Source organism: Saccopteryx leptura, chromosome 3 (genome assembly GCF_036850995.1).
Source record: "Saccopteryx leptura isolate mSacLep1 chromosome 3, mSacLep1_pri_phased_curated, whole genome shotgun sequence".
NCBI classification, from domain to species: Eukaryota; Metazoa; Chordata; class Mammalia; order Chiroptera; family Emballonuridae; genus Saccopteryx; species Saccopteryx leptura.
Genome location: NC_089505.1, coordinates 71,897,191 through 71,913,579, shown reverse-complemented (window position 1 = coordinate 71,913,579; position 16,389 = coordinate 71,897,191). Strand labels below are relative to the sequence as shown.

Genomic DNA, 16,389 nt, shown 5'->3' with positions numbered 1-16,389 from the left:
TGATCCTCTCTCCTGTGTGCCCTGACCAAGAATCAAACCTAGGACATTCACTCTGGGCTGATGCACTACCACTGAGCCAACTGGCTGGGGCCAACACAGGATTTCTGTATGATATACCATATTACAAATAAATGAGAAAATTAACATCTTTGTTCATATTCTTAAAATATATGTGCTTAGCATCTTACAATCAGAGTAATTTCAATCTAGAATAGCAATTTTCATGTTGCTGCTCTCATAGAAATATTTCCATAAAGCCATAAATAAGTCAAGAAACAATGTCTAGGATTTCCATGTGTATTCAGGAATATTCAAGATTTTTAGTCATAAAGGAAGACAATAAAATACATATAATAAATACAAGAAAAGGATGATATCACTCTCTTTGCCTTTGTATAACTCTGTAAGGCAGTTTCCACAACGTAGTCTTTTCAAATGTAAGACCAAGGCCACACTCCACGAATTCCAATCTGAACCCCCTGGAGTGAGGTGAAGGCCCAGAAATGCAAGGAGCTCAGGTGCAGGTTATCAAGGATTTCTTTTTTGCTTTCTTCTTTTCCAAGTGAGAGGGGAGACAGAGAGACAGACTCCCACATGGACCCCTACCTACCAGAATTTACCTGGCAACCTCTGCCTGAACTTGATGCTCTGCCTATCTGGGGCCATCATTGCAAGTGAGGTATTTTTAGCTCCTGAGGAAGATGCTCCAGAGTGCCATTCCTAGTGCCCAGGGCAAATGCGCTTGAACCAATGGAGCCATGGCAATTGGAAAGGGAGAGGGAGAAAGGAAGAAAGAGAGGGAGAAAGAGAGAGAGAGAGACAGAGAAAGAGAAGGGTACAGGGAGGAGAAGCAGATGGTGGTTTCTCCTGTGTACACTGGCCAAAAATCAAACCTAGGATATCCACAAGCTGGGCTGACACTCTACCACTGAGCCACTGGCCAGGGCCTAATGGAGAATTTCTCATCAAAGTAGAGAATTCCAAGTATATTCACAGATTACCTATGAACACTAATGAGTCTTGCCTGTCCAGCTGGTGGTGCAGTGGATAGAGAGTTGGACTAGGATGCCAAGGACCCAGTTTCAAAACCCCAAGGCTGCCAACTTCATCACAGAGTAATCCAGTTTGATCCCATGGTCACCAGCTTAAAGCCCGAGGTCACTGGCTTTAGCAACGGGTCACTCCTTTTGCTTGAGTCCTCCAGTCAAGGCACATATAGGAAAGCAATCAATGAACAACTAAGGAGCCACAACAAAAAGCCCCGACAAAAAAGTTGATGCTTCTCATCTCCCTCCCTTCCTGTCTGTTATCACTATCTGTCCATCTCTCTGTCCCTGTCCAAAAAGAAGAAAAAAAAATAGACCAAAATAATGTAAAGCATTTTCTCCACTCACAATAGTATGAAAGTAGATAACATTCAGAAAAAGAAATCTGGCAGAGACACAGACACAGAAGTAAACAACATTCTACTAAAATAATGATTGAATTTACAACGAAATCAAAGTCCAAATCACAAATTTCTAGAGAAAATACGAAAACAAAAACAAACCATAATCTGTGCCACGGGAAAGCAGTGATGTTAATTTTTCAATGCTAATTAAATATTCTGAAAATCTGTTGAGACATGAGTGGATTTAACTGAATCACACCTTGGTTTTGGCAGAAGGTACTTTTATGCTCCTTTGCACTAAGAGTGTATGTTAATCTTCTTTTATGCAAATATCCTGTCATACACTTAGTATATCATTTTTTTCATAAAGCTTCAGAAACCTTTTTGTAGATTTAGAATGTGGAACTATGTTAACTAGGCAGGTATTTTCAATAACCATTTCTTTGTTCCATATACTGCAATATTTAATGTACAGTGTTTTAAAATTTGTTCATGTTTCTTCACACACTTTTTTTTTTTTGAACATTTATCATTCTCTGAGGATGTAGGACACCATATTCACACTTGGCAGTCATTGTCCATAATAACTAAATCCTCATATTTCCTCCACCTCCAACTAAGGCCACTTGCATTACAATACAGCACACAGAAAGCTCTACCCTGAGCTTCTTGGAGGAACATCCCACATGGATTCCTTTCAAGGCTCTACCCTCTCTATGGGATGGCCAGTAAATATTGACAAAGTTGCTAACTCGTGTTAAAGACTACACTCAAGGACATTTCCAGTATTTCTACATTATTTCAGTACTGTTTATTGTTCACAGGACTCTGAACTACTTCACTGCAACCATCATTAAAAAATAATCATGTGAGGCCCTGGCTGGTTGGCTCAGTGGTAGAGCGTCGGCCTGGCGTGCAAGGGGTCCTGGGTTTGATTCACAGCCAGGGCACACAGGAGAAGTGCCCATCTGCTTCTCCACCCCTCCCCCTCCCTTCCTCTCTGTCTCTCTCTTCCCCTCCCACAGCAAAGGCTCCATTGGAGCAAAGATGGCCCGGGCGCTGGGGATGGCTCCTTGGCCTCTGCCCCAGGCGCTGGAGTGGCTCTGGTCACAACAGAGCGATGCCCCGGAGGGGCAGAGCATCGCCCCCTGGTGGGCAGAGAATAGCCCCCTGGTGGGCGTGCCGGGTGGATCCCGGTCCGGCGCATGCGGGAGTCTGTCTGATTGTCTCTCCCTGTTTCCAGCTTTGGAAAAATACAAAAAAAAAAAAAAAAAATCATGTGAATACTTACATAATAAGTACTATTATGTAGTAAAACAAACATTATTTATTATTTATTGTAGCAGCGAAATCTCTGTGTTATTCAAACCTCTATGTGCAATGAGACTGAGTATAATTATACTAACAATTCCTTGCAGGATCTGTAAATAGAGGACCGTGTGAAAAGTAAACAATTTATATTGTTTTGATGAGATGCAGGAACTGCTTACCACTCCCAGTGCACACAAAGGTAAACTGACTACACAGTGGTTAACACTCAAGAATTCAAAGATGCTGGCAGTTGAGAAACATGCATTAAAGACAGAAGTGTTCACCAGCCACCAAGCAGTCTTACCAAAAATAGAAATATAAATGCAGGTAACGGAGAAGGTATAAAAAAGAATAATGGTCACCAGAACAAGGATATTCTGGATAGCTCTGATCTCAGGGGATGGTCTGGGGGACACACTGGTCACATGAAGGTGTTGGACCTACTGCTTATGCCTGTACAGAACAGAAACCATGGTTCCCCTGGCCCAAGTCAGAGTCCCGAACACTAAACACATAATGGGCAGATTGAATACTTCATTGGAAGTGGGACATATTGAAAGGTCATAGTGTTTGAGATGTCTTCGGTGTTCCATCTGTCAGTCACATACTCAGAAACCCTAATATTTAGCATTATGTTCAGGATCCAGCAGAGGATATTTGAGGTGTCTGTGTAGTTGGCAGTTTTTGCTTTATAATAACTGCAAAATTTTTATTTTTGATATTTTTGGTGTATTAGGTTTGAAAATGGGATTAGATAATAAAATTTAGGTTACTTAACTGGTGTATTTTTTTTTTTTTAAATAGTGATTTTTAACATTTTTTATTGATTCCCATTTGGGGCTTATGGAATTTCCAGTTACAAACTTTTGGAGAAAAAATAAAAAGTATTACAAACACAGGAAAACTCATGTTCTATGCCAAACAGGAAAGCATTCAACTTGTGGTCCTATATTACATTTCCTACACTGCTTGTGCAAATTTGTGCCACATAGAGCACATTTCCTTTGTTCTCCTCACAGGTCCTTTCCAATTCACGTCCAATGAGATAAAATCTAACAGCTTCAGGTACACAGTTTTTCCTTGTTATGCTTGAACTGGATCTTCCGGCAACCTTAGAATTGGATAATGATTCTTTTATCATATATGTTCTTGCAATATTGCGTCTGAAAGTCTAATAATGAGATGTTTTTATTTGAAGCAGTATAAAGAGCATGGCATTAGAAGAGCAACATCAATGGCATTTGTAAAAGCAGAAAATACCATTTCTTACCTCTAAATTTAATGCGATACTTTTCACCATTTCAGTCCAGCTTATCAACCCCACCCATATATTTGTTATATTGCCCTACAATGTTTGGTCTATCCACTCGACATTCTTTCTTTTCTTCTTACAATTTCTTCTCTTTTTCTTAAGGTTGTAGTCCTGAATAATTTGACAGAACTTTGACAGTTATTGTCATTCCAAGTCAATGCAAATATTTTATTATTTTCATCATAACAATAATTTTATGCTCTATGTTCTTCTTTTTTCAATATGTTATCAGATTTCAAGGGACACTTATTCATTCTATTATATCTCCTTACAATATTAGAGAGCAACACTAAACGACTTAAGAAATTGGTATTAATTCTGAGGAAACCAGAGGGTACTTTTTATGGGAAATAACCTTTTAGAAAATTTTAGCAAGGTCTGCGGTGGAGCAGTGGATAGAATGTCAACCTAGAATACTGAGGTCACTGGTTTGAGACCCTGTACTTGCCCAGTCAAGGTATGTATGAAAAACAATCAACATTGAACAACTAAAAGTGAAGCAATGATGCGTCAACATTCCTCGCTGCAAGTCCCTCTCCCTCCCTTCTCTGTGAAATCCAGAAAATCTTAAAAAATAAAAAGCTTCTATATCATTTGGCTATAATCCTGTTGATCCAAACTCCATCTAGCACTGTCTTCTGAATCTCTACAGCAAATAAGATATTAACTTTCACATTTCAATTTAAAAATTACTAGTGGTATTCAGACCAGTTAGTAGTGTAGTGGGTAGTGTCATTGTGGGATGTTGATGACCTACGTAGAAACTCTGAAGTTGCGGGCTTGAGCATGAGGACACCGGCTTCAACGTAGGTCATAGACATGAATGGTCATAGAACCCAATGGTCTCTGACTTAAACAGGCCACTGGCTTAAAGCACAAGGATGCTGGCTTCAGCAAGTGTTCACCGACTCACCTGGAGGCCCCCAGTCAAGGCACATAAGAAATAAATGAATAACTAAAGGGCCTCAACTACAAGTTGATGCTTCTTAGCTCTCTGCCTTCCTATCTCTCTAAAAAATAATAAAAATTACTAAGGGTAGACTTCATAAGAATTAGTGGTGCTCTTTGCTTTGATTGTTCACATGAGAAAATAGATATCCTTGTCACATGTCTCTGCATGAAAAAGTGACAAAGAACTTGAAAGGAGGCTCTTCTGTGGTAATCTGGTGAATGGGAGTCTACTCAGATGCGCATTAGAGACAGAGTGTAGGTTATGATAAGCAAGGATGTTCAATGAGGAATCTTTAGAAAAACATGTGGGAGACTGAAAGTTGGCAAAGCCATTGGTTTGAGGCTTAGGAAAATGCTAAGTTCTCCCCCTCCCCCTTCATATTGACTCTGAAGCTGAGTATTTGCACTCATCCAAAAACCCCACCTCACTAGTTTAGTGAAGTTGCTAAAGGCTTTTTCACACTTCCATATCAGCTGTGATGCTGGATTTTTTCTATTTGTCCTACCCCCCCCCCGTGTCTCCTGGAGACTGGAGGCAGTTTCTGTTTTATCCTTTGTTTTGTGAAGTTCTTATGCAGGGTAGAGAGTTTTCTGCACTTGGGAGAATTCTTGGGTTGCATTGGTAATGTGACTATGTTTTAATAATCTCTTAGATTTACTAATGACTTTACTTTGACTTATAAAGCAGGAATGGGAATGGAGACAACTTTTGCAAGCTATCATTTGCACTGCAAAGAGAACTCAAGAGACCAGTCTTTCCCTCTTAAGCTTATTTTCTTAATTCCATGCCAGTCCCACTCAGGACCTAGATTTACTAGCTGTGCTAGTTCCCAGCAAAAACTTGTGGATGCCATCTGTGATGGATATAGTCTAGGATGAAAGAGACACTTGTGTAGTGAATTCAAATTATGAATGTGCACAAACCTAAGATCTTCTGCAAACAAATGTCTGGTAGAGAAAACCACATTGCCTGTTCTCATCAATGCATTTCAAGTTAATAACTCAGTGTGATTGTGACCTTAAAATATTAAACTCCAGTTTTAAACAGAATACTTTATATCAGTTTTAAAATGTATAATGTACTGGAATCCTGGTCCAGCACATACAGAAATCTGTCTCTGCCTCCTTGCTACTCACTTCAGAAAAAATTTTTTAAAAATAACATAGAGTGGCTGAATGGATAAAAAAAAATAAAAAATCTGCCTGACCTGTGGTGGTGCAGTGGATAAAGCATCGACCATGGAAATGCTGAGGTCGCCAGTTCTGGGACAGAGGGGCAGAGTCAGAGGCCTTTCTGTGGGCTGAAACCAGAGTCTTGAGGTCGCCCCTGTGCTCCAAAAAGCAGCGTGCGGGGAGTGAGTGGGAGCAAAATTCCCTATGCTGGAACTTTTCTGTGCGGGCGGGGCACCTCACCGGGAGTGAGAGGTGGCTGGCCAGATATCTTGGTCAGCGAGCACAGATAGTGGGCGAGAGATTCCCCTGGTAGTGGGCGCCCATGTTCCTGAACAAAGGGACAGAGTCAGAGGTCTTTGTGTGGGCCGAAGCCCCACCTGATTATGCTAGGGGCTCTGACTGATTGAGCCTTACCCAGAGCCCTGTGCTGAGTGGGAATAGAGTGGGGATTTGCCAGCTCTTTGAGCCTCTTACTCTCCAGGAAGAGGCAGCATAAACCCCATAGTTGGATCATCAGGCTACTAATTCAGGAAGGAAAGACTAGGAGAGAGGCTCTGGAAACACGAACTCTCTCATTGGCGGAGCCTGCAAATGCTAATGAGCCTCGACTGCCAAAAAGACTGAAGCCCAATATATGACATCGCCATAGAGACTTATCAACTGCAAACCTCTATCTAAGCATGCCACAGGGGCAGAACCTGGGGAACACAGTCACTGACAAGAAAGAAGCAGAGGGAAAAAAAAGGAAGAAGATAACCTCTCAAAATCAAGAATAATCCACAGATTTTATAACCTATCCCATTTTATTATATATGTTCTTTTGTTTTTCTTATTTTCTTGTCTTGATTATTTTCTTCCTCTTACAATTTGGTCATTTAATTCTCTGCTGGTCTTACTCTCTCCTCTCCTTAAACTACACTACCCATAAGTGTTACATCTCCCATTATCTTTTCTTTCTTCTTCCTTTCTCTCTATGAGGGTTGCACTCCAAAACCTTTAACTCTCTCTTTCTCCTTTTATTCTTTTTTCTTCTTTTTGTGTTTTCCTCTTTTTTTTCTCCCTCTATATTAGTTTCTTCTTTTCTCCTTTATTTTTCTTCTCATTCAATCCTCAATCACGAGCAAATTATTTTATCTGGGACTCAAATTTTTCTTTGTGCTGCTTTGGGGTTTTTTTACTTTACTTTTTTAACTCACTAGCAGTGCTCCCAACCCTGGCTCTCCATTTTATCTAGTTCTTGCTCCACTAAATACAATAGTAATTTTTAAAATTTTCCCCCATTTTCCTGTTTCCCTCTTATTCTTCTCATCATATCTCTTAGTCAACCATCACCTAAAAGCAAATCATTTTATTCTTAACCCAAATTTTTTCCTTTTTTGCATTTTGTGGGTTTATACCCCCTTTATTGCCCCTTTATCACTTCTCCCCAACTCAGGCCCTCCATTATAGGTAGTTTTTGTTCTATTTAGCACAATATAATTCACAGTTCACCACAAGATTTTCTCAAGAAGGAGGGGAGAGGAGAGGAGAGAAAAAAAAGGGGGGGATAATAATTTTTTTATTATTTTTATTTTTAACTTTTATTCTTTATTAATTCTCATTAATACTATCAATAAAACCATCCTCTGATGCCATTAAGGAAAAGGAAATCAAATATCATGGATACAAAAGAGAGAGAGGTAGCACAGATAGATGAGGGAAAATCTGTGGAGAAAAAATTTAATATATTGGAAACCTTGGAGCTAACTGACAGAGAATTTAAAATAGAAATCCTAAAAATACTCAGAGATTTACAAGAATACAAAAAAAGACAATTTAGCCTGACCAGGCAGTGGCGCAGTGGATAGAGCGTTGGACTGGGATGCAGAGGACCCAGGATCGAGACTGCGAGGTTGCCAACTTGAATGCGCTCATCTGGTTTGAGCAAAAAGCCCACCAGCTTGAACCCAAGGTCTCTGGCTCCAGCAAGGGGTTTCTCGGTCTGCTGAAGGCCTGCGGTTAAGGCACATTTGAGAACGTAATCAATGAACAACTAAGGTGTTGCAATGCGCAATGAAAAACTGATGATTGATGCTTCTCATCTCTCTCCGTTCCTGTCTGTCTGTACCTGTCTATCCCTCTCTCTAACTCACTCTCTGTCTCGGTAAAAAATAAATAAATTTTTAAAAAAAAGGCAATTTAGGGAGCTCAAAAAACAACTCAATGAACACAAAGAATATATTACCAAGGAAATTAAAACTAAAAAAACAAATAAAACAAAGATGAAAACTCAATTCACGAGCTGAAAAACGAGGTAACAAGCTTAGCTAATAGAACAGGCCAGATAGAAGGTAGGATTAGTAAAATAGAAGACCAGCAACTTGAGGCACAACAGAGAGAAGAAGAAAGATACTCAAAAATTTAAAAAAATGAGAAAGCCCTACAGGAATTGTCTTACTCCATCAAAAAGAATAACATAAGAATAATAGGTATATCAGAGGGAGAAGAGAGAGAAAATGGAATGGAGAATATATTCAAACAAATAATAGATGAGAACTTCCCAAGCCTGTGGAGAGAACTAAAGCCTCAAATTCAAGAACCAAACAGAACTCCGACTTTTCTTAACCTCTACAAACCTACTCCAAGGCACATCATAATGAAATTGGCACAAACCAACAGCAAAGAAAAAATTCTCAAGGCAGCCAGGGAAAAGAAGAATAAAACATATAAAGGAAGACCCATTAAATTATCATCAGATTTCTCAACAGAAACTCTAAAAGCTAGAAGAGAGTGAACCCCAATATTTAAAGTCCTGAAAGAGAGGAACTTTCAGCCACGAATATAATACCCATCAAAGCTATCCTTCAAATATGAAGGAGAAATAAAAACATTCACAGATACAGAAAAGATGAGGGAATTTATCATCAGAAAACCCCCACTCCAGGAATTACAAAGGGGGTTTTCCAACCAGATACAAAGAACAAAACAAAACAAAACCACAAGTAAAAGCTCCACCAAGAACACGATAAAACCAAATTTAAACTGTGACAACAAAAACGAAGAGAGGACGAAGATTAACAGTAGCAAAGGACGATGGAGTGCAAAAGTACTGACAAGATAGTGCACTACAATGAAGAGGGTAGGAACCCTTTTCATTACTTAACGGTAACCACCCTTAAAAAAAACACCACAGAAGCACATGATTTAAAAAAAATAGCAACAGAGGAATGATGTATGGAATACAACCAAACAAAACAAAAGATAGAAAAATGAAAGAGAAGGATCAAACAAGACACAAAACTACTGGAAAACAATACTCCAAGCAAATAACATCCAAAAAAAAAGCAGGCGTAACAATACTCATATCTGATAATGCTGACTACAAGACAGCAAAAGTACTCAAAGACAAAAATGGTCATTTCATAATGATTAAGAGGACGCTGAATCAAGAAGACATAACAATTCTTAACATATATGCACCAAACCAAGGAACACCAAAATATATAAGACAGCTACTTATTGACCTTAAAACAAAAACTGACAAAAATACAATTATACTTGGAGACCTCAATACACCGCTGAATGCTCTAGATCGGCCATCCAAACAGAGAATCAATAAAGATATATTGGCCTTAAACAAAACACTAGAGCACCTGGTAATGATAGACATCTACAAAACATTTCATCCCAAAGTGAAAAAATGTACATTTTTCTCCAGTGTACATGGATCATTCTCAAGAATTGAGCATATGTTGGGCCACAAAAACAACATCAGCAAATTCAGAAAAATTGAAGTTGTACAAATCATATTTTCTGATCACAAAGTCTTAAAACTAGAATTCAACTGCAAAAAAGAGGAAAAACCCCACAAAAATGTGGAAACTAAACAACATACTTTTAAAAAATGAATGGGGCCTGACCTGTGGTGGTGCAGTGGATAAAGCGTCAACCTGGAAATGCTGAGGTCGCTGGTTCGAAACCCTGGACTTGCCTGGTCAAGGCACATATGGGAGTTGATACTTCCAGCTCCTCCCCCCTTCTCTCTCTCTCCTCTCTAAAAATAAATAAATAAATAAAAAATGAATGGGTCAAAGAAGAAATAAGCACAGAGATCAAAAGATATATACAGACAAATGAAAATGACAATACAACATATCCGAATCTCTGGGATGCAGCAAAAGCAGTAATAAGAGGAAAGTTCATATCACTTCAGGCCTATATAAACAAACAAGAGAGAGCCCAAGTGAACCACTTAACTTCATACCTTAAGGAACTGGAAAAAGAAAAGCAAAGACAATCCAAAACCAGCCGAAGAAAAGAGATAATAAAAATCAGAGCAGAAATAAATGAAATAGAGAACATAAAAACTATAGAAAAAATTAATAAAACAAACAGCTGGTTCTTTGAAAAGATCAACAAAATTGACAAACCCTTGGCAAGACTTATCAAGGAAAAAACAGAAAGAACTCATATAACAAAATCCAAAATGAAAGAGGAGAAATCACCACGGACATCATAGATATACAAGGAATTATTATAGAATACTATGAAAAACTTTATGCCACTAAATTCAACAATCTAGAAGAAATGGATACATTCCTAGAACAATACAACCTTCCTAGACTGAGTCAAGAAGAAGCAGAAAGCCTAAACAGACCAATTAGTAGGGAAGAAATAGAAAAAACTATTAAAAATCTCCCCCAAAATAAAAGTCCAGGCCCAGACGGTTATACTAGCGAATTCTATCAAACATTCAAAGAAGACTTGGTTCCTATTCTACTCAAAGTCTTCCAAAAAATTGAAGAAGAAGCAATACTTTCAAACACATTTTATGAGGCCAACATAACCCTCATACCAAAACCAGGAAAGGACAGCACAAATAAAGAAAACTACAGACCAATATCTCTAATGAATACAGATGCTAAAATACTAAACAAAATACTGGCAAATTGAATACAACAACATATTAAAAAAATAATACATCAATATCAAATGGGTTTCATCCCAGAATCTCAAGGATGGTTCAACATACGTAAAACGGTTACCGTAATACACCATATCAGCAAAACAAAGAACAAAAACCACATGATCTTATCAATAGATGCAGAAAAGGAATTCGATAAAATACAACACAATTTTATGTTTAAGACACTCAACAAAATGGGTATAGAAGGAAAATATCTCAACATGATAAAGGCCATATATGATAAAACATCAGCTAACATCATATTAAATGGCACTAAACTGAAGGCTTTCCCCCTTAAAGCAGGAACAAGACAGGGTTGTCCACTCTCTCCACTCTTATTTAATGTGGTGCTAGAGGTTCTAGCCAGAGCAATCAGACAAGACAAAGAAATAAAACGCATCCATATCGAAAAAGAGGAGGTAAAGGCATCACTTTTTGCAGATGATATGATCGTATACATCGATAACACCAAAGAATCTACAAAAAGACTACTAGAAACAATAAGCCAATACAGTAAGGTCGCAGGATACAAAATTAACATACAAAAGTCCATAGCCTTTCTATATGCCAACAATGAAACATTTGAGAATGAACTCAAAAAAATAATCTCCTTCACAATTGCAACAAAAAATAAATAAAATACCTAGAAATAAACATAACAAAGAATGTAAAGGACTTATATAATGAAAACTACAAACCATTGTTAAGGGAAATCAAAAAAGATACAGTGAGATGGAAGAATATTCCTTGGTATTGGATAGGAAGAATAAATATAATCAAGATGGCCATATTACCCAAAGCAATATACAAATTTAATGCAATTCCCATCAAAATTCTGATGACATTTTATAAGAAATGGAACAAAAAATCATCAGATTTATATGGAATTATAAAAAACCCCAAATAGCCAAAGCAATCCTAAAAAAAATGAACAAAGCTGGGGGCATTCCAATACCTGTCTTCAAACTATATTATAGAGCCATGACAATCAAAACAGCATGGTATTGGCAGAAAAATAGACATTCAGACCAATGGAACAGAATAGAAAGTCCAGAAATAAAACCACATATATATATGGTCAAATAATTTTTGATAAAGGGGCCAACAACACACAATAGAGAAAAGAAAGCCTCTTCAACAAATGGTGCTAGGAAAACTGGAAAGCCACATCAAAAGAAAGAAACTCAACTACAGTTTGTCCCCTTGTACTAAAATTAATTCAAAATGAATCAAAGACTTAAATATAAAACCTGAAACAATAAAGTACATAGAAGACATAGGTTCTAAACTCATGGACCTTGGTTTTAAAGAGTATTTTATGAATTTGACTCCAAAGGCAAGGGAAGTGAAGGCAAAAATAAATGAATGAAACTACATCAGACTAAGAAGTTTTTGCTCAGCAAGAGAAACTGACAACAAAATAAACAGACAGCCAACTAAATGGGAAATGATATTTTCAAACAACAGCTCAGATAAGGGCCTAATATCCAAAATATACAAAGAACTCATAAAACTCAACAACAAACAAACAAACAATCCAATAAAAAAATGGGAAGAGGACATGAACAGACACTTCTCCCAGGAAGAAATACAAATGGCCAACAGATATATGAAAAGATGCTCATCTTTATTAGTTATTAGAGAAATGCAAATCAAAACTGCAATGAGATACCACCTCACACCTGTTAGATTAGCTATTATTAACAAGACAGGTAATAGCAAATGTTGGAGAGGCTGTGGAGAAAAAGGAACCCTCATTCACTGTTGGTGGGAATGTAAAGTAGTACAACCATTATGGAAGAAAGTATGGTGGTTCCTCAAAAAACTGACAATAAAACTGCCTTATGACCTAGCAATCCCTCTACTGGATGTATACCCCCAAAACTCAGAAACATTGATATGTAAAGACACATGCAGCCCCATGTTCATTGCAGCATTGTTCACAGTGGCCAAGACATGGAAACAACCAAAAAGCCCTTCAATAGAAGACTGGATAAAGAAGATGTGGCACATATACACTATGGAATACTACTCAGCCATAAGAAATGATGACATCAGATCATTTACAACAAAATGGTGGGATCTTGATAACATTATACAAAGTGAAATAAGTAAATCAGAAAAAAACAAGGACTGCATTATTTTATACGTAGGTGGGACATAAAAACGAGACTAAGAGACATTGATAAGAGTGTGGTGGTTGGGGGGGGAGGGAGAGGAAAAGGGGGAGGGGGCGGGACACAAAGAAAACTAGATAGTCGGTGACGGAGGACAATCTGACTTGGGTGATGGGTATGCAACATAATTGATGACAAGATAACCTGGACATGTTTTCTTTGAACATATGTACCCTGATTTATTATGTTACCCTAGTAAAATTAATAATAATAAAAAAAGATTATCATAAAAAAAAAGACAGGATAAACAAATGGGACTATATCAAACTAAAAAGCTTTTGCACAGCTAAAGGCAATATGAACAGAATAAAAAGACAAACCACACAATGGGAGAATATATTTGACAATATATCTGATAAGGGATTAATAACCAAAATTTATAAAGAACTTGTAAAACTCAACACCAGGAAGACAAACAATCCAATCAAAAATGGGCAAATGAAATGAATAGACACTTCTCCAAAGAGGAGATACACAGCTTAAGAATATAGATATAACCTGAGGGCTGGCTGGAAAAAACATGAGTTTATTAAAACATGCTGGAGCACAAGTCATGTGAGATCAAATCACTAGCTGCTTACAACTGGGCTCACATTGGAGGAGTTTCTTTTGGGATTCCTCTCAACCTAGGAAATAGAATCCCAAGATCCCAGAGCACACTGATCAGTGACCTTCATCATATTCCCACAGGGTGGGAGGGGGAGCTGGATTTGGGAACAGCCCATGTTTTCACACAGCACCACAGTTTTTACAATATTGACTGCCGGGGCCCAGCCCCGGGGGGGATCCAGGGGTCCCACAGGAGGAGACGGCGTTGGCGAAAATGGAGTGAGAGAGCCGAATTATTTTCTTTCTCTTTATTCTCTGGTTAACATTTACTGCCAGGCATCTCTTCCAAATGCTAGTATAGCTCCCTTTTTATACACACACACCGAGTTACAATCACATGGTGTTAATTATTATTTTTGTTTCACGATGTTTGCATGTTTCCGGATAACAGTTAATTTACATCTATGAGTCACAAATCAGGTAGCAAATCATTCAAAATAGAAAATAACTTGAATAGCGATAACAACATCAGTAAAAGCTTTTAGAGTATTAGTTCTAAAAGTTAACTAACTTTACTGCTGTTGTGAGTTAAGGGGCAGAGAGAGATTTAGCAGACGACTAACAATGGACCACCGCTTGCTCAGGTAAATGGCCTTGGGTTTATGCAGTCTCCTACTTTTTCTCACAAGATTCTAAAAGGCTTGCCTCTAAAGAAATTAACATAACATCAAGAATAGCTTTCACCCAAAGATATGCAGAGTGCACTTGCAAGATAGCCCAGCAGCAACACAAGACATTCCATGGATTTCCCTACATTTTTAAATCTCATGAGAACATCTCATTGAGAAAGCCTAGCAATTGCCTTTAGTCAAAAGACAATTCTCTTAGTAAAACATTCTTTTCTTGCTGACTACGCTCTCATCCTAGGCCACACAATGGGCCATTCTACTATACCTTACCTAAGATACTATTGTCTAATCAAATATTACTTATTTATTATATTTAAACACTAGTTAAGTTCTGACTCTATTCTTCTCAGAATATACCACTATTTGCAGATCAAATAAGCAAGAAGAAAGGAATGTTTCTCTACTTATCACATGAAAAGGCTAGGGAGGAAAAATGTTAAGTGAAGGCTGAAGGGTGCTCTGTGCACAGCCACTGCCCCCTAACCATTCACAAGTCACAATCTATTCTTTTTAACATGATTAAGAAGAAATTCTCCTACAGACTTAACCCTTTACGAGGGATATCATAGCCAGCCTCTTATGTCTATGAGCCCAGTTCAAGGGGCTTACAGGCTTTTCTGTGGAACTCACACCCTCTGTCTCATTTCCAAAGAAATCACTACGAATCTACAGGGAAAGCACGGTACTATTATCCCTGTGCCATAATTAATAGCACACACCCAGAAAAGGGGGGATATAAGGCCAGATTAATTCAAAAAGTCAAAGGGGGAAGTATCGTTGTGCCTTTCCGTTGTGGTGACTTTGTCACCCTGCAGCCATTGGTCTTCACTGCAGTGACTTTGTCACCCCGCAGCCATTGGTCTTCTCTTCTGTGACTTTGTCAATCAGCAGTTTTTGATCTTCTTCTGCTGTGACCTTGTCAGCCAGCAGTTGTGGGTCTTCTCCTGCTGTGTACTTGTCAGCCAGCAGTTGTTGATCGGCTCCCGACAATTGACTATGTTCCCTATGCCATCCTTTACCTCCTTGTGACTACTCAATAACTAAGAAAAAGTGGCTCTGCTCTGAAAGCAACGGAGCAACAGCTGTAGACGGGCAGAGCATCACCTTGTAGGGGGCTCGCGGGGAGTATTCTAGTTGGAGCGCATGAGGGACTCTTTGTCGCTGCCCCCACTCCCCTAAAATTTAAACACTAAAGTAAATTTAAAACTCTTGTAAAGAAAAAAAATATTTGTATTTAGAAAGGCCCAAATTTTTTAAATGTATTAAAGAATATATCAAATACTGTCAAGGTAACAAAGGAGTGATTTTAAGTAATTGTACATGTCCAAACGTCCATTTGGTAACATACTTAAAAGTTAACTAAAGGTGTAAACCTTAGATTATACTCTGTATAATAAAGATCACGATTTAATGAAATATCTGAAAATTATGTTTTGTTCATTCTAGAGAAGAGAGTGTGAGAGAGTGAGAAAGAAAAGAGAGAGAGGGAGGGAAGAGGGGAGGAGCAGGAAGTATCAACTCCTGTATGTGACTTGATCAGACAAGTGCAGGGTTTTGAACCGATGCCCTCAGCGTTCCAGGTGCACGCTTCATCCACTGCACCACCACTGGTCGGGCTAAAAATGATTTTTGACTGATATTCAGTGGCATCTCAGATTCCATTCTTCTCACTTTTATTTTTTACTTCTGTAAGTTCAGTTGCCAGCATGAATAGTGTTGCTGAAGTGTGTCTTTTGAACAGTGTATGAATGGAAAATTTCTCTCCAACATGCATTCATTTATATTGAGTGAGGCTGATGATCCAGCTGTAAGATTTCCCACAATTTTCATTTTTAAGGGTTCTATCATGAATTCTCATGTGTCAATAAAAGTCTGAATATGGAATTCTTTAT

General features: G+C 38.2%; 1 protein-coding gene and 1 long non-coding RNA gene across 2 annotated transcripts in view; both read right to left on the bottom strand.

Annotated features, from left to right (window-relative positions):
- LOC136399307 (uncharacterized) overlaps window positions 1–16,360 on the bottom strand; it is a 597,663-nt gene extending 581,303 nt beyond the window's left edge. The window contains exon 1 of the long non-coding RNA XR_010750136.1: window positions 16,169–16,360. This is a non-coding gene — a long non-coding RNA (uncharacterized lncRNA). The remainder of the gene's footprint in view (window positions 1–16,168) is intronic.
- The window catches only part of LOC136399231 (zinc finger protein 432-like), a 191,094-nt gene that overhangs the window by 103,391 nt on the left and 71,314 nt on the right, over window positions 1–16,389 (bottom strand).